Consider the following 24529-nt stretch of genomic DNA (forward strand, 5'->3'; position numbering starts at 1 on the left):
AAGACCAGATTGGGAGGAAAAAAGTGAATGCAGTGCAAACAGTCCATTAAACTAAGAGCAGAAGCTTTAGTGAACAGCCGAGACCACAGAAAGCTTAAAACGTTTGAGGAAAGCTTTTCTGAAGGCTGCTGCTAGCCCATATGGTGCTTTGTGCAAATTAGACCAAAGCACCCCTCTGTAAGACATTTCACTTCCATCTGATGGGAAATTATTCAGCTATACTGATTTTTAGTACAAGACATTTTATTGCCATGTGCTAGAAAATTGTAATATAAATAATCAAATTACCCATCTTTAAATCATCAAAGTGTTAATAAAAATACGAACAGCTTTTAAACGAGTAGAGAGATGCTTGCGATGAGACTGATGCCTCCTTAAACATGGTGCTCTTCCACAGTGCGCAACCTGAGCAACTGGCAGGTTGGCTCTGCCTTGTTGGGATTCAACTCATGATAGACTCTAAGGAAGGAACACTTTTTATTAAGGTCTAGTCATAGGGGACAGAGGATAGAAACAAGAGTTTGAGGTTTGGCTTTGACTAGAAACTTGGGTGGCTTGAAAGAAACTTATCGGAAGCACAGTAGCTATAGGTTTGGGGTCCCAAAGGGTTAGCCTGAACTTTCTAGGGCTAAAACTAGGAAAGAAACACCTAAACTGTGCTTTAAACTAAATTTATGACTGAGTTGCTACCATGTGGTGATTTATAGTATGTGCTTTCGGATTCGCCCTACTTTAATCATGAAAGCTTCATTCTATAGATCACCACCTGTGTGGTGTCCTTGTTCTCAAAGATGATTTAAACTTGGACTGTTTTTCTCCGTAAAAGAGATTTGCTTTCAGAATGTTGAGTACATTCATAATGGATGGTTCTTCATTACTTACAAATTTTTGTAAATAATCTTCTGATGAAACAAAAAGCTATGATGTTGCTATTAGGTGTATTTGATAGATGTTGGTTGACAAATACAGGCTAAGTAGGATGTGGCAATACTTTGGGGCCAGATTTAGGGGCTGCAGGTGGAGTATGTGACTGGTGATTGAAAAGTTAATGAGGAAATTGGAACAGATATGGGGAAAAGTCATATGCAGTGCAGGTAGGTGGATGTGGCAGTCATGGTAGTTGGAGTCATGGTGAAAGTGGTGGAGGTTGTGGGGTGGTGAGGATGGTGGTGGCTGCTGGAGTGGCTGGATGGTTGGTAGTGGAGGGCTGGCAGCTGCCCCTGTGGCGCTGAAGACACCTAAGAAGGAAGAGATGACAGATGGAAAAGATGCCAGGCTGTGGACACAAATTATGTGGCCTAAGTAATAGCTTTTGGTTTCTTGGGTGCTGGAGACAAATTGACCAGAGGGATATTCAAGGGGCCCTCTCTTTGTGGGATGAAAAGTTCGTTCTTTTTTTTTTTTTTTCTTTTTTTGATGTGGAATCTCACTCTGTCACCCAGGTTGGAGTGCAGTGGCACAATCTCGGCTCACTGCAACCTCCACCTCCCAGGTTCAAGTGATTCTCCTGCCTTAGCCTCCCGAATAGCTGGGATTACAGATGCGTGCCACCACGCCCAGCTAATTTTTGTATTTTTAGTAGAGATGAGGTTTCACTAGGTTGGCCAGGATGGCCTTGATCCCTGACCTCATGATCTGCCTGCCTCAGCCTCCCAAACTGCTGGGATTACAGGCGTGAGCCACCGTGCCCCGCCAAAGTTTGTTTTCTTATTGTATCATTTATCCCCTTCTCCCCCATTCCCCTCTATGTATATAGTGGAGGATTTGATACTCTGAATACAGAAGCACAGAAACATGATCGATTACAAAAACCATTCATTCAAAAACCATTTTTGCCCCGGTGTTATTTACATCTAAAACGACCTCCCCTCTGCTCCCTCAACACACAAATGATCTATGTTTTGAAGAAAGAAATGTAGATTTTTTTTTTTTAATGAGTGGAGGAGGCAGAAGGAAAAAGGGAAACTAGATAAAGAAGGCTTAGATCAATTAATTCCTCCCACCCCTGCAGTTGTTTAGCTGTCTGTTCTACTTTGTGGATATTATCCTTGCCTGTGGAACACCAAGGGGAGTGAGAATATGAAGGCACTTTGGATCTGATGTTTGGCACCTGTGATACTGAGCTAATAATTTTGTGTTTCATGTTTCCTTATCTTTCAGTAGAGAGAATGATATTCCTTATTAGAAAACACAGAGGGAATATTTGTGAAAACACTGGCTTAATGAATATTAAAATGAAACAGAATGATAGGTTTGATGATGATCTGGTATTCTCACTGTCCTGAATCGTCATGATTTTTGGATTGAAATAATTTGTGATTGCATGGTCCAAATAGTTGTCCTCATTCTTTTAAAGAGGAGATCGTTTATGGTGATTCTGTAAAGATGTATATACTCTGCAGCAAGAGAGATTTAGGGTAGCACAGCTTTTGAAAGAGGGGAGTTAGTGGGTTATCCTGCAGTGGATGTTAGATTAGGTATAGAGCACCACGTGCTTGATGCGTGCTTAATGGGACAGAATGACTTTACCCTGTGCAGGTGCTAGTAACAGCCACGTACAGTGGGTGCTCCTAGTTCAGTACTGTGCTGAGCCCGGAACCCCATCTGGGGAGGTGCTGCCATGGCTCTCGTTTTACAGCTCTGAGAGGTGAAGCGTGGAGCTACTGTTGTAGCCAGCCATGCCCGTTGCCACTAGGCTTTCTGGCCTCCTTGGAACCTGACTGGCTCCACTTTTTAATGTCTTTCTCATTTCTCAAATATTATGCATTTCAGACCAGCCCATCTCATCCCCCAGAGCTGCTTTAAAATTGAGCAGATAATTCTATCATTAGAGGACACCAGCTGAACAAGGCCAGGGGAATCCTAGAACTAAATTTGTGCCACATAATGAGATGTGAGGTGATCGTTGGTTGCAGTTGGTTTCCTAGAGACCTTAGAGATTTCTGAAGGTTATTTTTTTTTTTAATTTATTTTTCTGTCAAAGAAGGTCCTGTGATTCAGAAGTATCTAAATCATTGAAATACCTCAGATTTGGAGAATGTGAAGAAACCCAGCAGTGTGTGCATCTTATTTTCTGCTTTAAAATTATCCTCAAGAATAGATTAGAAGCACCGGGGTCACAGAGTCTGTTTTTTGAGGCAGGGTAAGGTTAATCCTTTTCCTAATTCATCTTTTTCATTAGGCAGAAAACACAGGAGGAAAAAAAAAAGACCAAACACAGTTTAATATTTAAATTCATAGATCCAGAGCCCAGAATTTTAGTATGTTGGTTATTGGGATAAAAGGAGTGGTGGATTCAGTAAATGTCACATGAGCAGTTCTCTTAAGATGATAGAACCATATAAGCTTCTTTGTTGTCCATTTTTAAATGGTGCATAAGACTGTGCAATTTTCTCTGAACCACTCTCTTGTATGTACTGTTACGTAGCTGCTGTAGCCAGGAATTAAACCTGTGATCTGTTTGATATGAGGCCAGATTTTATTAAACTAGGTCATCAGGGCACACACAGGGGGCTGGGTCATGCTGGCACTGTGTCATCTTTGGAAATTAACTGGGTAAGCATGCCAGTAGGCAAACGAAGTGGCTTTGCTCCTGCTATTAGAAGCAGATAGCAGGGAGCTGTGTAATATTTGAACATGCATCCAGTTAGTGATGAATTACAATGGGAATCCTGGAAAACTTCCTGCAATACTCATATTATGTCAAAGGAGTTCATCATATTTGAAATTATCACAGGAATTACAGAATAATTCAAAATGAATGGGTAATTATTCAAGTGTTATGTGAGTTATTGCTTCAGCTTGCACATTCTTAATACAGTGATTTCTTCCCTCTCCTTGTAGAAGCACTGAGAACCTGAGCTGACATCAGCCATTTGGTCGCGATTTCCTGGGGCAGAAGCTGGGGAGTTTGCATAGGGAGATCATTTATGTTCTTCTTTTGAAGGTTGAGTTTGGTTCTGTCTAGGAGATAGGAGAATGAATTAAATGACATTTAAAAAATGGCTTTTTAACATCTGCTTTTGCCTGAAAGGGATTTTGTATTTAATTATCTGTCATATTTATGTAGTTGTTACTCATTGTACTTAGCGTCCTGATTTTTAAAATGCTGCTTGTGTGTGTGTGTGTGTGTGTGTGTGTGTGTGTGTATTTAATGTTCAGTTGCTAATATGGGGATATTTCTCTGAGATGCCAGGATAGGAGAAAGGCCTTTTCAGAAGTCCTTGTCCACCCCACATGGCTTGGGAAGCAGCTTTGGCACATGGCGAGGGAGGAAGGGGTCTGCAGCATTTGTGTGCGTGTGTGTGTGTGTGTGTGTGTGTGTGTGTGTGTGTGTGTGAGAGAGAGAGAGAGAGAAAGAGAGACAGAGAGAGAGAGAGTTGGAGTCTCACTCTGTAGCCCAAGCTGGAGTGCAGTGGCACAATCTAGGCTTACTGCAACCTCCACCCCCTGGACTCAAGCAATTCTCATGCCTCAGCCTCCTGAGGAGCAGGGACTACAGGCGCACGCCACCACACCCAGCTAATTTTTTTTGTATTTTAGTAGAGACAGGGTTTCACCCATGTTGCCCAGGGTGGTCTCGAACTCCTGAGCTCAGGAGATCCACCCACCTTGGCTTTCCAAAGTGTTAGGATTACAGGCATGAGCCACTGTGCCTGGCCAGCATTTTCTTTTTTAAAATTTTAGTTTAATTTAGTTATTAATTTATTTTTTAGAGACAGGATTTCACCTTATCACCCAGGCTGGAGTATGATGGTGTGATCATAGCTTACTGTAATCTTGAATTCCTGAGCTCAAGCAATCCTCCCATCTCAGGCTTTTGAAACTAAGACTGTAGGCAAGGGTCGCCAGGCCTGGCCAATTTTTTTTTTTTTTTTAAATTAAATTTTTGTAGAGATGGGGTCTCGCTGTGTTGCTCAAGCTGATCTCAAACAACCATCCTTCTGCCTCCACCTCCCCAAGCACTGGGGTAACAGGCGTGAGCCACCGCTCCTGGCCAGCAACATTTTCTCATCTTTCTGCCGTAGATTCCACTTGTCACTAGAATGTAAACTTCGCAAGGGTAGGGATTTTTGTCTGTTTATTCACTACCATTTTCCTGACACTTTGACGAATAAACGCCTAACGTGCATTGAGCACTCAGGAAATGTTTCTAGAATGAATGAAGCAGCTTTGAATCTTGTATCTCTGGGAAGTAGAATTCTTTTTTTTTTTCATCTCGAAGGAAAACAAGATTTACTTAGTCTTTTGCTTATTCTTTCAGCAACACAGAGTCATATCGAGAGATCAGGGTGACGGTCAATTATTTTATGTTTTTAGAATGATGTATGTTGAATGAAATGTCACTATGTAAGCAATGACCACTTTATAAGTAGTACAATTTCCTTCACCTTTAATTTTTTAGAAAATAATTGAAGTCACTTTTCTCTGTGACCAATCCTTCTTTTAGAGTGAGGATTAAAATGTTATTCTATCGTTCACCTGCCTGGAAGCAGTTATCATGCACATTTACACCAATGCCTGAAAGAAAATGGAATATTTCAGTACCACAGAGAGCTTCATATTCTTTAGACAGCCATCAACCATGACATTATGTGAGGAATTCCACATTCCTTAAAAAATATGCTGGAAATGATGTTATATTGCATTATCATTATATTGGTATTGTAACTTACATTTGCTATAATTTAGTTTATATAATAAATCTTAAATTGACTTATTTCTAAGTTATAATACAATAGGTAATTTCACAGTACTTGAAAAAAATCCAAATTAGTCAACCATTATAACACATAAAGCTAGGTATGAGTATTGAAGTATAAAAATATGTTCTATCTTTGACATTTGAGAAATGTTTACTATTTCAAATCGCTTTGAAATATAAAGAACTATATAGGCCTGAATCAGGATAAATAGAATTAGAAGTCCGTAAGAGGGCATTAAAACGAAAGCAAATAGGATGTTTTTCTCATAGGATTAAAATAACATGCCCTATATACCCATGAAAGCCAATACTTTAAGTTATTTACATTCCAAACTGCTTACCTATGTTTAGGTATTTTAAGATTACTTCACTATATTACTATCTCTTTAACTTTTTAATTCTATTTTATGTATGCATACTATTTTAGAAATAAAATATATTTAATTACTAAAAAAAAAAAAGAAATTGGAAGGAAAAAAATCCTTTATGGTCAAAAAACTAATGGAAGGACCAGCTTTGTGATAGAGGTCCCTGTTGTGTTCCCTCTCTGTTTTGTTTTGTTTTTTAACCTAGACAACTTGCTATACATGTTGCTCAGAATAAGAGGGTACATAAGTCATCAGATAGCCACAAAGAAGGACGATGTAGACTTTGATGACACTCTGGGTCATATCTCAGCTCTGGCATTTTTTAGTGTGTGACTTTGCTTATGTTCCAGTTTCCTTACCTTAAAAGGGGATGGTACCTGGCTTGCAGCTCTGTAAGGATTACATGAAATGAGAAGGGAGAGCACTCAGTAATATAACAGTGCCTGCTACAGAGTGAATGTTGCTTCTCACTTCCAAATGAAGCCTCATTTAAGTCTCCTTTAAGAACCTGACATTACTAGACTTGCTAATTTAACTGCTTTGCTTAAAAACATATATGCAGTTTTTTTTCTTAAAAAATATTTATTCCTCCTTCAGAATGGGGCATATTAAACAGAGTCCTGTAAGGAAGTAGAGCTGCTCGAGTTACAGCCTGGCACTGTTTATCATGTTTAGGCATTTACATAACTGCACTAATCTGAACTAGTTTGTTAATGAACGGACACTTCTTAAATATGGAACCCACGTGAGAGGCCACAGGGGAAATCTAAACTAAGTTTTTGAGGTCTCCCAATCCAGGGCAGCTCTCTCTTTGGAGTTTAAAGGAGTCGTCAGGTCTCTGTAATAACTGAAGAACATGAAAGAATTATATTGAAAACATTTGGCTAATTATAAATTCTAAAAGGCATTTCAGTTCACTCCAGCATTTTAACATCCACCAGGACATACAGATATACTTCTCGGTCCATCAAGTCAAAAGCTGTGTGTGGCTTTTAAATGTTTTAGTTGTAGTTTTCTTCTTTCCTCTTGAGGAGAAATTAAATTATCAGGGCAGGTTAATCTCCACAGACGATTATAGATGTGCAAATAATATGCCACTTACAGTGCATTTTTAATAGACTGCTTGTCAGAAGAACTCATGTTTTCTTCCGCTTCATGTAGAAGCAGTTCTTGTATATGCATTCAGAAAATAAAGTAGTCTTTCATTTAGTAAGGAAATGCACTCTTAACAAAACAATGAATCTTAATAGGAAGAGGGTATCAGGACTCATCTTCCCTCTCAAAGGCAAACATAACAAAATTGATAGTCTATGAAACTCCCTAGTGTCTCCTAGCTCCATGGCGATTTTTCATACCTCATGCATCCCTGTACCTTGCACCTTGTTATTTGTGAACAGACATTATTTCCTTACTGGGCCCTGTGCTTCCTCAGTGGTGTATCCATGTCTTATTCGTTCCCAATGTTATTTGGCAAAGTGTCTTACACATAATGGGGATCCATAAACATTTGGTGAATCAATGAGGATTTTCTGAGCAAAGTGCGGAGGGCCAGATTCATTGTGGTTCTCGTAGTTTTAATTGGGGGTGAAGTGGAAGAGTTCATTTCCTCGTTAGGTTCTGGCTGAGCCAGTGTGTTGTACTGTGTTTAGGATGGTAAGAGAAGCCTGCCAGAAAATCATCTAAGGTAATTTTTTTTTTTGACAAAGTGGGAAGATATTCAAATAGGCATGAACAATATAGAGTTTCTGACAATAAAGTCAATATCACTTGAGGTTTTTTTTTGGCCCCTTTGATTCTTCTGGTTGGCTCTAGTGCAAATGAGAAGGTGGGGATGAGTGTGGAGTCTTAAGTTTTTGCCTCCCAGATAGAGGGACACAGGGCATAGGAGCTCTGATTTTGGGTTCCTCAGTGTGAAGGAAGAGGGAGGCGAGTGGTCCAAAGGAAAGGGTAAGAGGATCTCTAGAAATGGGGCTCAGTGGAGTGTCAGGCCTGGATTCCTCTAGAGGACACCAAGGATAACTTTTGAGACTTTCGAGACTTACTGTGATTTTGTACCTCTCCCCCGTGCCTGTCAATTTCCACTGCGTCCTGTGTCTTGTTGTGGCTCTGGCAAATTGATGAGGAGTCGGCAGGGTGGTTTTGCAGGGAAGGCCTCATTTCCTTTCCTGTGTGACCTAGTTCTTCCATCTGTGTCTCTCTTGATTGCATCTTCCCAGACTTCGTTTCATTCTTGGCTTTTTCAATACCTCCCAGGCCCATCTCCTGGCTGGTCTCAAGTCCTGCTAGGGCACTGTCCAAGGAAACCATGCAGCAGCCCTGAAGACTGATGCTGTCTCAGAGTTATGCTTTCTGATGCTGGATGGACCTCCCATAGATGCAGCCTCTGGGCGCCCATCTTACGCAAAGCTCAGGCTTGGGAGGAGAGCGGGAAGGAGGCGAGTAGCTAGGCCTGTATACTGTCAAAGGTGGGCTTTCACCAGGGCTTTCTGCCTTGGCCAGGCTCAGCCCTCCTGTCATCTGACCTCCGCATACATTTATCTGCAGGATGATGCCCCGATTTCTTAGCAGGAATATAAGACCCTTCCCACACTACATGTTTTATCCACATTTCCTGTCACACACTCCTTTTCTAGTTCAGGGATATATATATGTTATATATACATTATATATAATATATATACATTATATACGTTACACATTGTATATACATTATATATTATATATATATAGAATGCCTGCTTTGTGATAGTCACTGAGCCAGATGCTGAGAACGTCAAAAGGATTGAACTTTGGTTTTGGCTTTCCAAGAATTTACTATCTATTGGGATAGCCCAATATACAAACAGCTTCAAAAAAATAGTTTAAAGGAATGTTAATGGGGAAACACAGAGGTGGGACTCACAAGCCCCTTTTCTCCATCCTTCCTAAGCCACTCATCGTTCGTATGTATGGAGGTCAGCCAATATTGGTTTGATTGTGATGTTTTATATCCGTAATATTGTATGACAGTAATTGCTCTTCTGAAAATTAGTATTAGATACCGTAAGAACGATAATAGTCAAAAGGATTAAATTATACTACTTAGCTTATGGATTAAATAATAAAAACAAGCTTGTTGTAATGTTAGTGGTACCTGGTGTGTGAGTGGTATCTAATGTGTTAGGAAAAGAGATGAATATAAATCAGAAGTATTTTCACTAACAAGGGGTGTGATTATTGAGTTTCAAAGAAAATTAACTTAGAAGAGTCTTTCAGTAAACATTCCTGTTATCACTTTATAATAATAATTGGTATTTCTAACCCCACCCTATTCCCTGCCAACCCCTCTGCTGTTGACGAAGAGATATTTTTGGCCCGAATGGTCTAGATGTCAGCCTACAAGGATTTGCCCACTCTCCCAGTGGACATTTGACAGTGTCTGGAGACATTTTTGGCTGTGCAACTAGCGTCTAACTGGAAAAGGCCAAGGATGCTGCTCGTCATCCTGTAATGCATAGGATAGCTCCTCATAAAGGATCTTACGACCCCAAATGCCAGTAGTGCTGGAGTTGAGAAACCCTAGTCTGGATGAATAGTCCATATTGCTGCATGGTCTTCTTATAACAGCCTTGTTATGATTTAATCCATCAGGTGAATAGTTTTGATGATCGCTCAGCATGTTTTGGAGAACTTTACTAATAATGTATCCCCAGTGTCTAGTACAGACCCTGTAACCTAGTCCACAATTCGTATGTATTTGTTGGTTGAATGATTAAATGCATATATTCCTGGAGATAATAGCGTTTTATTTGTTTTCCAAACACTCCTTTTGTACTTTCAGAGTTAGATAATTGGAAAATATGTGCCGGAGGTTATGAGAGTCATTTCAAAGATTCAAAGCAGGTTTTAGGTCAGTAAAAATAAGACACCTGGATCTCTAAGAGGGAGAAGATAGAAAGTCATCAACTCTAATATCAGCTTGTTTGCAAAGCTGAACAGGCAAAAACATGGCAGAAGTTCATGAAAGCCCAGTTGGTCTGGAGCCACAGAGGAATATGCTCTAAGCAAACAGCTGCACCAAAAAGCAAACTCAACACAAACCTGTAATAGGAAAATAAGTGGGCATCATACAGAGTCCTTAGAGAACTAGAAACTGAGCTTCACAGCAGCACTACGTGCGGCTAGGGGCACAGACAGATATAACTACAGCCAGCTCAGAAATTACCTTGCACTGCCCTGTGGACGCCATCTGTGCTGGCTCTGCTGAGAAAGCCAAGTGCTTGACTTCCCAATTTCTCTCTCACCGTTTTCCTGCTTGAACCCTTTGCCCCAGCCAGACTTTCCTTCTTCTCCTCTAAACATGCCTTGTGCTGCCTGTCTCTCATTGACCATGACATTCTTCTGTCTCGAATGCTGTTTTCCCGCTCCTCTCTACCTCTGAGTTTTCCAAGACTCAACTCAAGTTCAGCAGCCTGTATGAAGCCCTTCCCGTTTTTCCTGCATGAAAAGTCTTTAACAACCTGATTTCCCCCTCTCTCACCCCCTCCAAATCCAGGAAACAAGGTACTGTCATGGTTTATCAGATTCCATTCTATAGAAACCTCAGGTGCTTCAAAACAGTGAATGGGACAAATTCATCTTTTCGCGGTTGTTGGAACAGGCCATAAGGATAGGAGAGCATCTCCCTTTGGTTCATCAGGGCCCATTGGATGGACGCCTGCCAGAGACTGTACGCAGCAGTCTGCTCATTGGTGTAAGGTGCCTTTGAATGTTCTGATAGTACTTACCTGGACAAAGAAAGGGACCTGAAGGAGTACTTTTATATCGTCCGCAAGCTCTAGAAATAGACAAAAATGTCAATGCCATCCTGACATTCGACAGAGATACATTCTCCTGTGTATAGGGCCCCATCCCAGTTTTTGGACACAGGTGGAGTAAAGCCAGCCCTGTTTTCTCAGGGCTCAGGTACAACCTGGAAGGTGTGTGTGTGTCTCTTCTTATGCTCTGATCTTGGCTCGTGGCAAATTCAAGGAGAAGGGCCAAGCTTGGCTAATTGGCCAGCAACAACCCTGCTGGGCGAAGCATTCTGTCAGTCTCACCAGGCACCTTCTCTCTAGATGCAACTCAGAACTTTGCAATATTGTGTAGAATTCCCAGCAGCAGCGGGTTCTGATCAACACTGTTTACAAGAGCAATATTAAAAACATAAATTGCCCAGAGGGTATGCTTAACACTGAAGTGTTAAACAGTAGAGGGAGAAGGGACTTGTGAAAGTGAAGTTTAATTTTGTTACAGAGAACTTTCATTCTTTGTGCAGGATGTCTTAAGGATGTCTCGAAACCATCCTGGAGACTGGTCTTTAGGCAGTTGATTCATTTGATGGCAAAACTCAGACAGATATATTAAAATTAAAATCTCATGCTGGGTATAAAATTTCATTATTATACCTGTTCTTATTACAATCACTTGTTTTCTATTCATATGAGATCGTTGGGTAGAGAAAATTTACCTTGATTTTTGCATTCAGAATTCAGTTGCCTGTTTACCATGGTTTCATTTATTTTTAGATGAAAATTTCCCCTTTTTGTGTGCAGCTGAATGTATCTCTCGGTTGCCAGAAAGGAGGGGAATATCCCTGTTAAATGAGGATGATCATTTATTTGCAAGTTAAAACATATTCTGAAAAGGATGGAAGCTTGTTCTTGCCTGAAGCTTGTTTGTTCTGTAAGGCTTTGAGGTGTCTCTGAGGGCTGTTTTTATACTCTATTTTGTCTTGTTTCTTAGCAGTAAGGCCTTTACTTATGTTGGTATAGGAAGTAGAGAAAAGTGATAAAAATGTCTGGAGTGAACCTAAGAGGAATAAGAAATCTGTAACATTTGCATAATTCAAATGCAGGCCTGGGGATTCTGAAACATTCAGAATTGTGTTTTTAAACGCCATTATATAAGCACATACATCTGTCCATTGACCTTGATGGAATTCATTGTAAGTGACCAGTGGTTCCCAAAGCCATGGTATTGCTGATCCACAAAGAAAAGGAATCAGAGAACCTGTTTCAAAAACAAATCATCACATGCAAATAATTAAGAAAATATGTACTGAGTGACTACAACGAATTGGGCACTATGCAGGTGTCAGAGATATGAAAGTATATGTGATATGATGCTTGCCCTCCAGGCACTCAGAGTCTAAGAGGAAATATAGATGAGTATAGATCCGGTACTTCTGGTACCTGCTGAAAAGGACTCTGACCAGGGTGCTGAAGCACGCACAGTTCCAGAGGCCCTCCTTAAAAAATATGCAAAATTACTAAAGGAGGTAGAGAGATGAATGTGTATGTTGAAGGGGCTTGTGCAGGTGAGGACCCCCAAAGTGTCACTTTCCACCCCTGGCCCTGTGGGATGTGTCTGAGTGGTAGGAGCACTTGAGCAGGACTTAGCGCCCAGCACTGCTTCCTGGAGGAGGTGGCACCGTAGGGGTGTGCTGTTTCCACTCTTCCCTCCTGAAGTCAACTCTCCACACAGGAGCCAGCATGAGTCTTTAAAACCTAAGTGAGATGATAGCACTCTCCTGTTCATATTTGCTTTCCATCACACCGGGACTTGAACCCCACATCTCTCCCACTCCCCCTCGCTCCTGATGCCTCCTTGCTGTTCTTAGAGCCTTCAGTCATCTTCCTGTCTCAGGGGTTGCACTTGCTGTGCCCTCTGCTTGCAGGATTCCTCCCTCCTATTTAGCACAGGGCTGGCTCCTCTCCGCCTGCTCAAATATCTGTCCTCAGAGGGGCCTCACCTAATCACACTATCAGGTGCTCCTCTGCCTTCCCTGCCCTCTTTATTCTGACTTATTTTCTTCAGAGCATTCTCCCTACATCACATACTCCTTTGTTCATCTCTCTTTCCAGTTGGAATGGAAGCTCTGGGAGGATGACAGTATGGCTCTTACTCTGCTGTTTCCCCACACCTTGGGTGGGGTCTGGTACACAGGAGGCACTCATTAAATATCTGTTAGAAGAAAAAGTGAGTGAAAGTAATACAGACATGGTGTGGGCACAGTAGCTGGGAGGTCTGTCTGCAACAGTTTGTGAAAAGGGAGGCTAATGGTCTTCCAGGTCTCTATTTTGAGAGGCTAAAAATGTATTTATTTCTGAGCAACACTAATTTACGGAATTTTTAAATTCCTCGGAAAAAGACTGGATGCAATGGCTCATGCCTGTAATCCCAGCACTTTGGGAGGCCAAGGTAGGTGGATCACCCAAAGTCAGGAGTTTGAGACTAGCCTGGGCAACATAGTGAAACCCCATTTTCACTAAATATACAAAAATTAGCCAGATGTGCTACACACCTCTGTAGTTCCAGCTACTCTGGAGGCCGAGGAGAGAGAATTGCTTGAACCTGGGAGGCGAATCACGCCACTGCACTCCATCCTGGGTGACAGAGCGAGACTTTGTCTTAAATACATACATACATACATACATACATACATACATACATACATACATTCCTTGGGAAAAACTTCCGTGCCGGATTCCTGTGGATGGATGGCATCTGATGATCTGAAAAAGGTCTGAGATTGTATTCTAATTAACAGTTACTTGAATGTTCTGTTGTCTCAGATGCCTTCGTGTTGGATCTGGTTGGAAGAGATTTAAATCTTGAAAAGTGGGAAAAGGAGGGGACAGTTCAGTGTATGAGTGTGTGGTAGGAGAGGAGTTTAATTTTCAAGAGGTAAAAAGTCCTATCTGAAATGTTTTCTCCACTGATTATGCTTTTGTTAACTTTCTGAAAATGTATTTGATCCTGAAAGCAGCAGCATGTTGCATTGTGAAAATGATCTCTTGTTCTCCATGTTCCTGCTGGTTACATATTCTTCTTCTCTAGAATGGCAGTGGCTGGAGTAGATGCCTTGGAGGCTCCTAAAATTCTGCTGGGGGTGGCCGATGAGACAGAAACTAAGCTTTTATTATATTTTGCTATAAGGACCAACACAGTTGGCCTCACTTGGGCAACCTGTAAGTCTCTGAACCGAGGTGTCTTGAGGCAGCTGGTGGAAGGTCCATTGCGTGGAGGGGAAACAGTGACACCTTCATACCCTTGTCCTTTTTGTCGCGTATGTGTACGGGATTGAGTAGATTTACAAATTACATTATCTTTTTTCTTTGAGATGGAATCTCTCTGTCTCCCAGGCTGGAGTGCAGTGGTGCAATCTTGGCTCACTGGAAGCTCCGCCTCCCGAGTTCACACCCTTCTCCTGCCTCAGCCTCCGGAGTAGCTGAGACTACAGACGCCCACCACCAAGCCCGGCTACTGTTTTTTGTATTTTTAGTAGAGATGGAGTTTCACTGTGTTAGACAGGGTGGTCTCGATCTCCTGACCTCATGTTCTGCTCGCCTCGGCCTCCCAAAGTGCTGGGATTACAGGCGTGAGCCACCGTGCCCGGCATACGTTATCTTTTTATAACCAAATTGACCTTCACGAAATAGAGAAGTGGCTTAAAAACCAGAGATTGACCATCATGTTAGAAAGTAAAAGTGCAAATGAGCATCAAAGAGATGGCAGAATTTATATTCCTTCTACTACTGTTTGTGTGAGAATTGCCTTAGCCAAATAAAAACAAATGATAACCTAATCCTACTGGATAAGAAGTTGGCCAAAGAATTCAAGATCATAAAGAAGATTATTTGAAATATGGATTCATAGCTATTATTTTAACAGTGTATTTTGTGCTATCTGTATAGGATGGCTTGTTGCAGTAGTTACTGGTCAGAATACATGTAATCTACAATGCATGAATAAGCAAGTATACTTGTATTGGGGGATGTGTGCTCAAAGCTTCTTACAATTAGGGCTGTCCACTCGAGAAAGCTTAGTGTCCACTGCTTGAGGGACTTGCTCTTCAAAGCGTGGTCTGAAATGAGGCATCAACTGGGAAGCTTTCGGAGATGCAGAATCTCAAGACTCACCCGAGACCTCTGGAATCATAATCTGCATCTGAACAAGAATCCCAGGTCATTTGTATGCACATTACAGTCAGGGAGACACTCCTGTGGAGTATTTTATAACATGCTGCTTCTGTGCATCTGAAACCAGGGAGTCATTTCTCTCCACAAGAAATCGTGGAACTAAAGATGTCTGATTTTTACTTCTAGTTATGTCGCTGGCAACCTTGGCCTTTGGCAGCTTAATGACCTGCTGAGATTCTGTTCCCACATCTGTAAAACAGAGACAACAATCCTTGCCTCCCAGAAGGTTTGTAAGAGTTGTCTGAGTGTGAAGCCCTCTCAGGAGCCACAGCTCAGTCTTGCCTTTTCCCCTCTGCCTTGTTAGTCCATGAACACATTTAGGGAGGGATAGCTCTTCTCTATCTTTCTATTTCCCAGCACAGAGATCTTTAAACTTTTGCTCATGTACCTCCTAAAAAGCCTTGAAAAATCATATATACCTGCCCATTTTTAAAAGTTCCATTGGTTCCTCATAAATTTTAAAAGTTGCGAAGTAATGCCTAGGTTATTGTAAACATTGACATTTAAGAAATAAAACCAACTACATCCCTCTTTTCAGTCTAGCCAGTAGAATCTGATCCCCGGGTAATTTGAGAGACTCTCAGTGGGAGGACCCAGAGATTGTCTTCCCTGCCTCTCCCTGACTTCTGTGAGGCGTCCAGTAGCAGCTTAGTCTCCTGGCAGTTCTAGCTCCCACTGGATGGGCTCATGGTGGTTCCACCTCCCTCCTGGGGATGCTCTGGTGACACATCTCCTCCTTTTGTCCCTTTAGCTCGGGAGTGGTGCTAGCTTCCATCCCTTACTCATCTTGGGGTTTCTCTGAGGTTCCCAGCTGGTTTACCAACTCTTCCTTCATTGGTTTAATCAGTGCCTTGCAGTAATTCCCTCTATGCCAAATAAAGTAGATTCTTTCTTTTTTGGTTAGATCCCAACAGATAAATATACCAATCTTGATTGATATGCCAGTAGGAATTGTGGTTTTGTCCCTGGAATTTTATTTTATTATTTTATTTTAATGGATTATTCTTTAGTAGCAGAATTCTATCATCCCACAGGCGCTAGTCATTTTTTAAAATTAAATTTAAAGTTCCAGGATACATGTGCAGGATGTACAGGTTTGTTACCTAAGTAAACGTGTGCCATGGTGGCTTGCTGCACCTGTCAACCCATCACCTGGGTATTAACCCCAGCATGCATTAGCTATTTATCCTGACACTCTCCCTCCCCCTAGACTGCCCCACTACCGACAGGCCCCAGTGTGTGTCATTCCCCTCCCTGTGTCCATGTGTTCTCATTGTTCAGCTCCCACTTATAAGTGAGAACATGTGGTGTTTGGTTTTCTGTTCCTGTGTTAGTTTTCTGAGGATAACGGCTTCCAGCTGCACCCATGTCCCTGCAAAGGACATGATCTCATTCCTTTTTATGGCTGCATAGTATTCCATGGTGTATATGTACCACATTTTCTTTATCCAGTCTATCATTGGTGGGCATTTGGGTTGATTCCATGTCTTTGCTATTGTGAATAGTGCTGCAGCGAACATACACGTGCATGTATCTTTATAATAGAATGATTTATATTCCTTTGGGTATATACCAGTAATGGGATTGCTGGGTCAAATGGTATTTTTGGTTCTAGGTCTTTGAGAGATCACCATCCTGTCTTCCACATGATTGAACTAATTTACATTCCCACCAACAGTATAAAAGCGTTCCTCTTTCTCCACAGCCCTGCCAGCATCTGTTGTTTCTTGTCTTTGATAATCACCATTCTGACTAGCGTGAGATGGTATCTCATTGTGGTTTTGATTTGCGTTTCTCTGATGATTGTCACTGGAAGGTTTTATACCCCACATCTATGTACCCTGGAAAGATTCAGGATGTGAAGGGTAGTTGTGAGAGAGATGTTCCCAGGCAGAACAATTTTAGGAAAAAGTACAAATAGAATGTAAGGTTCTGTAAACCGATTCCCTTAAAATGAGCACCCTTGAAATGTGTCTGTGAGCTCCAGTTTGAAGATTGCTGACTTGCAAAGCTGGACACAGTGCACATTTAGGCACACTAAGTATTGTTTGAGTAAACGGATGGCTGCATATGTAGGGAAGTCCCAGATTGTCCATAAAATCTTTTTTTAGCAGTGGCGAGGCCCAAATGCAGCCAACAATGTGGGATGCGTGCTCAGTCTGACACATCCTGAGGCTGCAGTTCATAGCTGGTCAGACTGGGTGTCTCCAAGGGCCTGACACTTGGCTGAACAGATAGACCCACTGGGGAACCTGGCAGGATCTTGGAAGCCCGGGCAATAACGGGCCATCAGCTGGAAGCAGGGCTTCTGTTGTCACTTTGCCAGCAACAACAGCAGTGGTGCTGATGTTTGCAGTTGTGTGCATCTGCAGATTTGCAGAACTCTGCTGCTTATCTGGGGAAATCTTTCTGACAAATTTGTTTATGGAATATCGAGTTGTACATTTATGGCTAGCCAACAAACTGAAAATGGCCTAAGGAGGATTTAAAAAATGACTATTTTTCATTGGCCATAGAACAGAAGCCCCCCCCGCCCCCTGCCAAAATAAAGAGTACTATTTCATATCTTTGTTTGCTTTTTGCTATGATTTTGTTAAGCTGCAATATGTCCAAACAACCTCTCCCAAAGAAACTCCACTAAAACTCCAAACCAAAAAAGCAAGGCACTTGTGCGGAGAGAGACTCCTGTCGTTTATAGCGTGCTAACACAACTTCGTAGCCACTAAATCAAAACATCTGAGTGGTGGAGCAGATTCACCCTAGACTCTCTAAGGAAGTGGGGAGCTGGTGTTTCCTGAAGGGGCTGATTGCCCATTTGCCTGCTTTACCTGGCAGGGGAAGACCTTGGCATTGAGTGTATTAAGACAGGTTAAATTTAATCCTTGGCATTGAGTGTATTAAGACAGGTTAAATTTAATTTACAGTAGCTATTAATGCTGTTTCAAAGAACCATCTCGGGTATAGAATTGGTGGCTTCCTACAGGGAATGTTGTACCAACTGAGAAAATTTGTGAAGATGATAGTTCTGGAAGACAAAGGCAAGTCTTCTTAAATGTAGAAACATGCCCATCCAACTAGTGATTCTTCTTTTTAAAAATCTGAAAGGCTAAAGTCAAAGGGTTCATGAACTTCCTGGAGGGATGGAAGATCAGAGATCAGGTTTTAGGAAGATAATCATGTGGGAAATGGAGTAGAGACTCGGATAAGAACAAAGTTGGTTCTTGAAAGAAAAGGTAAAGATATTACACATGTGGAGAGAGGTATCCAAGAAGAAAGAGGGTTTTCCTATCAAGAGGCAGCCGGTACCAGAGAACAGGCTGTCTTTGGGGAAAAGGCAGAGGTTTTGAAAGTCAAACTACAGAACTGCCCTTTTCAAGTGTTTAATAAATACAGAAGGGAATGGAAATACATTTGACATAGTAATATGGAAGCACTGAAGGACATGTTAATGGAGCTTTGATGATCACTATGTAAGAAAGTACTTAGGGAATGAGAATATAAACAAATCAAGGTCAGGAGAGATGCCTACTTATGTTCAAGTTAGCTCCAGTATTCTGCACAGAATCTTACCTTACAGGTTCGCTTCGGTATTTCCAGCATTACCCATCATCATCTATCCATCCATCTACCTTTCCATTCTTTCCAGAAATCCTTTTGAGTCTCTGCTACATACCCTGAGCCCTGGACTGGGCACTAAGAACACTGTGGTGTATAAAGCCACGCTTGGCCCCTGCTATTTTAAATCTCATTAAAAGCACAAGTGTACGATTGCAACAGCAGTAGGTACCATGCAGGAGAGCTGTGTCATGCTCTGGATATAAAGTAGAGGGGTTTGACCTAATTGAAAAATGAGAAGGAGAAAGCCCATGAGTGGGAATGTGCCTTTCCCTGAGAGGCTGGGTCTTCATAAGCTTGGGAGTTTGAGGATGTGTAGCTCTTCCCTTAAGTTGAAATTATTTTACAGGAAGGATTCTTGAATGAAGGTATGTAGGATTAAAAGACTTTTCTACCTTGCATCAGATTTTTAGTTTATATAAATATATTATACTGGGGTTATGGCTCAGAAATTAAACCCATGTCTAAAGAAAAAAGCTTGGAATTGCAAATTTGTCTTTTTCACTGACCTGCTGGACAAAGCTATATTAATTGCATAGCAATTACTAGTTGACTGAGTTCTTTCATATAGTTATTTAAACTTGTATCTCTAATCTGTCCCTGGCTCTCCTTCCTCCCATTCTTCATCCACTACCTCCCAGGCAGGCAGGACAGGCAGAACATCATTGTCATTATCTACGGCAACATGAAATGTGTTTTGAAGATTTGCTGCATTGGAAGTTGACAATATAATTATAGCATGTACCCACCATCTATCCCCCACCCTCAAACTTAGCACTTAGAGAGGGGACATACACTTTAAAATAGAATGCGTTAATTTCTCCAGAGGCACATGTACAAGGCTTATCGGAATATGAAGGAGGAACCCCTAATTCAGACTGTTGTGTGGAGAGGGAGTAGGGTGTATGTTTGTCGGGGAGCTTCCTGCAAAATCTGGAGGAACAGGGAAGATTTAGCTGGATGAGTGACCGGGTGGGTGGGGTTGAAGTTCAGATAAAGGGTGAGTTTTACCAGGTGAGGAAACGGGACAGCTGGAGTTGAGGTCAGATCTGTCAGCTCCTCCTCCAGGGCACACTCCCTGAACTGAGCTGCCACTCAGGTGGAGAGAGGAGTGGGAGACGGTAAAGACAGCCAACAAGTGGGGTAACCCTCCAGGAAGGGAAGCAGGAGTACTTTGGTAGCAGGAGACGGCAAGTACTCAAGACAGGCTGCTTTTGGGGAAAGGGGGAAGTAGATAATTACATGGGAGGCCCTGTGCAGTCATCACATTTGCTGTCTCCACAACATCCTGAATTAGGTGCTGCTGGCTGCATTTTACAGAAGGAGAAGTTGAGGCCCAGTGGGGCTAGAACCAGGTTGGACTTGACCCTGTGTTGCCCTGTTCAGTGGTTGGTACTACAGGAGTGGCCGGGGCCCAGTGGGAACTGTGGGCTGCTGGTGGCATTGTCCCTGGTTGGATGTCTGAAGACAGTCCCCACAGTAGGCAGGCATGGCTGCGTTCTTCAGAGACGTAATGAACAAAATAACTCTGGGGACTAACTCAGGAACCTCATCCTTGCAGTCCAGTCACTTACGTGGAAAAATGTGTTTAGCCCCATTCGTAAGCTGGCGCTATCTGAACGCTCCTTTACTTTCTAGGACTGGGGAATTAGGCGTGTGCTGGCTGCTTAGGCCCTATGTGTGTGGACATCTGCCACCTTTCTAAGCCACGATAATGAAGGCTCTCATGAGTTTGCAGAACTCGTTGTCATGCAGAGTAGAAGTATCCATGATTAGACTTAACGACAGAGGTAAAGTTGTATTTTTGCAAAACATGTTGAACTTGTGCAGGATGATGGGGTAGATCATCCTGGCACTGAGTTAAGAAAGGCTGTGTTTCTTTAAGGAGCTGCACAGAGAAACATACAGGAGAAAGGGTAGAATATGGGAGATGCGTATGTTGTTCAGGGACAAAGTTTATGAGGGATGACCAGGATCCACAGACGGGGGTGGGTGGAAGCGCTTCCTGTAGCGTGTTCCCCTGAAGCCCAATGAGAGAGAGAGGCAGATTGTTGGGTTTTATTTCAGGATTAATCTTGCTGATCAATACACTCCATCCTGCCTACTTTTATTGCAGAACCTTGTGCTTGGGTTGAGGCAGTGTTGGAGGGAGGGATTGATTTATATTACATTTAGTTGTGATCAGTTAGACAAAGTGGTAGATAATCTTTGGCAGGATGGATTTAGAATTTGCTTAATTGCCATGTGCTATGATGTTCTGCCATCTGTAGGGAGAGCTTCCATTTGGAGATAAAATCAAAATACAATTTCTAGATTTTATTGAGGGTCCTCCTCCCTTAAACAAATACTGTTGTTTCTTTTTTCCTGATAACTATTTTCATTTTCTGTGAAAACATGCAAATGACTCAATTGCTAGAGGAGAAATGAGGCAGCATTTCTAATAGTCACTCCTTTGCCAGCTTTTTGTAGGAATCAGGTTGTTTGACTTTCTTGCTCCTAAGAGGATAGTGTCTGGAATGATGTGAGCAGAGAACCCCTGAGACGTCAGGTACTATCACCAGGCTGGAATGTGGGATTTGGAAAGGAGACCTAGGTCTTGGCTTTTTCAAACTCCTCTGAAACCCAGTGTCATGTGGAAAATGCGGCTAGGGAGGGGGCTATCTGGCCTTCAGTCAAGGCAGTGGCGGCGGTAGAGTGCACCTTAGCAAAACATCACCGCGTGCTGCGTATCAGCCTAGTGGGGGACGTGCACGAGGCTTATCCCTGGATGTTTGGAGTCTGACTGACCGCACCCTCCTCACACCCATCCCCCTCAGATGTTTCGCTGTGCGTGCTGGATATTGGAAGAACTAGGACAAGTCATTCTTACACTGCTTTCAGAGAAAATTCATATATATGTCAACTCGCCTCCTGTCACACTCAGTTTTTGCAAACACTGGAGGTTACATGTCGGGTACAGTGTGACAGTGTGCATCCCTCGTTTTGCGTGGTACCTGTTGGAGGGCTGTGCTGGATAGCCGTGGCTTGGCCTGAGAACAGAACCTCGCCAGTGTCAGGCAGACCGTTCCTTGCTAGTTCCATCAGTAACAAATGCTGTTCTTATGATGGTAACCAGTCTGTTAGGGAATCTTATCAGCCTGCTGGGGAGAGCCAGCACGTAGAGATGGTTAAACATCTGCAGGGCAGGGACCAGGCTGGCGGAGGGCAGGCCTCCTTGCTGGACAGTGTCTCTGTTTGGGGCCCTTATGGGGGCAGTTTCCCAGTGCTGTGGCGTTAAGTAGAGAAAGTAACCCTCTGGAGTTAGGGTGGTACATACAATGGGAAGTCCTATGTGATAGAATGTAGTACTTCTAAAATGTTCGTGTGAGAGTATGTAGATTAATTGTCCATTTAACAATGATTGCTGGAGTTAGAGAATGAATCGCAGGTAGTCAGCACATCCATGTTAATCTCTGCAGAATTATTGCTCTACCTGGAGTTGAAGGCTGTGGGACCCGACAGGCCTGGTGTGGGTACAATTCTGTCACTTAACGCCTTTGTGTAGGCATGTAGCCCTTCTGAGCCTCTGTGTTTTTTTTTTTTTTTTTTTTTTTTAACTCTTAATGGTGTTAACACAGCCCAAGGGTTGTCTGGAAGATTAAATGAGATGATTTTGCATGGATGTGAATAAAGAAGCCGAATGTCTGGCACTTAGCAATCAGTAGGCAACAGCTGCAATTACATGAAGGCCACAATGTCATCTTTGGGAATATTTGTCACCAATCGGGAGTCCAGGGTCTTTGTTCAGTGGTGTTTTTGCCGAGCCTACAACAGTGCCTGGCACATGGTGGGCACTCAGTTGGCACTTACTGGCTGTGTGGAGGAATCGGGAAAGTGAAGAGGCAGATACTGCCCATGTCCAGCAGCCTGAGGAGTGCCTGTGTGAAAGGGAACTGCTCTGGAGGCGTGAGTGGAGGTGGCGACCCCGTGGAGTGTTTGAGTGGGAAGTGCCCTCCTGTGCTGGTTTCCCTGACCCGTCCCTAAAGATTCCCAGGGAACCCCCATACGCTTCTTCCCTTCAATTTTTTCCGCAATCTTCTACCCCATATATACCCAATTTCCAAAAATGTGTGGGAAAGAAAGTGCTTTTTTTTTTTTTTTTTTTTTTTTTTTAAATTTATTTATTATTATTATACTTTAAGTTGTAGGGTACATGTGCATAACGTGCAGGTTTGTTACATATGTATACTTGTGCCATGTTGCTGTGCTGCACCCATCAACTCGTCATTTACATCAGGTATAACTCCCAATGCAATCCCTCCCCCCTCCCCCCTCCCCATGATAGGCCCCGGTGTGTGATGTTCCCCTTCCTGAGTCCGAGTGATCTCATTGTTCAGTTCCCACCTATGAGTGAGAACATGCGGTGTTTGGTTTTCTGTTCTTGTGATAGTTTGCTAAGAATGATGGATTCCAGCTGCATCCAAGTCCCTACAAAGGACTCAAACTCATCCTTTTTTATGGCTGCATAGTATTCCATGGTGTATATGTGCCACATTTTCTTAATCCAATCTGTCACTGATGGACATTTGGGTTGATTCCAAGTCTTTGCTATTGTGAATAGTGCTGCAATAAACATACGTGTGCATGTGTCTTTATAGCAGCATAATTTATAATCCTTTGGGTATATACCCAGTAATGGGATGGCTGGGTCATATGGTACATCTAGTTCTAGATCCTTGAGGAATCGCCATACTGTTTTCCATAATGGTTGAACTAGTTTACAATCCCACCAACAGTGTAAAAGTGTTCCTATTTCTCCACATCCTCTCCAGCACCTGTTGTTTCCTGACTTTTTAATGATTGCCATTCTAACTGGTGTGAGATGGTATCTCATTGTGGTTTTGATTTGCATTTCTCTGATGGCCAGTGATGATGAGCATTTTTTCATGTGTCTGTTGGCTGTATGAATGTCTTCTTTTGAGAAATGTCTGTTCATATCCTTTGCCCACTTTTTGATGGGGTTGTTTGTTTTTTTCTTGTAAATTTGTTTCAGTTCTTTGTAGGTTCTGGTGAACAGGCAACCTACAGAATGGGAGAAAATTTTTGCAAACTACTCATCTGACAAAGAAAGTGCTTTTTAGTTTTCATCCTTAACATAGGACAGAGAGGGGCTAAATTTATAAAGGAACTTGGCAGCTGACCCTAACACATGCATATGTGTATACCCCTTGTCTGTAGATATCCCCTTGACCTCACACGTGAATGGAAAGCATGTGTATGACAAAGGAAATAGCACAGATCAATCCGAATGGGCTTCTTCGGCAATGTTGTCGCATGGCTGGTTTGAAATTTGGGAAACATTTATGTAGGCTGATACCTGCTAGGATGTACCCAAATTCTACATGATTACATAGTAAATTAATAGCAGGAACGCAGTCAAACATTAGAAAAGCCAGAAGAAAATATAATTTAAATGGCTGGGCATGGTGGCTCATGCCTGTAATCCCAGCACTTTGGGAGGCTGAGGCGGGTGGATTGCCTGAGGTTGGGAGTTTGAGACCAGCCTGACCAACATGGAGAAACCCTGTCTCTACTAAAAATACAGAATCAGCCGGGTGTGGGGGCGCATGCCTGTAATCCCAGCTACTCTGGAGGCTGAGGCGGGAGAATCGCTTGAACCCGGGAGGCAGAGGTTGCGGTGAGCCAAGATCGCGCCATTACACTCCAGCCTGGGCAACGAGAACAAAACTCTGTCTCAGAAAAAAAGAATAAAAGAAAATAAATGTAATATTTATGAAGCTCCTGGATGACAGATGACTTTCAAGCACTAGAAGTGATCAAGGAATTTGGCTCATAATAAT

At 42.4% G+C, this 24529-nt stretch overlaps 1 protein-coding gene across 6 annotated transcripts in view; it reads left to right on the top strand.

Annotated features, from left to right (window-relative positions):
* The window catches only part of LOC114673596 (uncharacterized), a 202785-nt gene that overhangs the window by 19736 nt on the left and 158520 nt on the right, over positions 1 to 24529 (top strand). The gene's annotated exons all lie outside the window — the stretch shown is intronic.

This window comes from Macaca mulatta, chromosome 17 (genome assembly GCF_049350105.2).
Source record: "Macaca mulatta isolate MMU2019108-1 chromosome 17, T2T-MMU8v2.0, whole genome shotgun sequence".
In the NCBI taxonomy this organism is placed as follows: Eukaryota; Metazoa; Chordata; class Mammalia; order Primates; family Cercopithecidae; genus Macaca; species Macaca mulatta.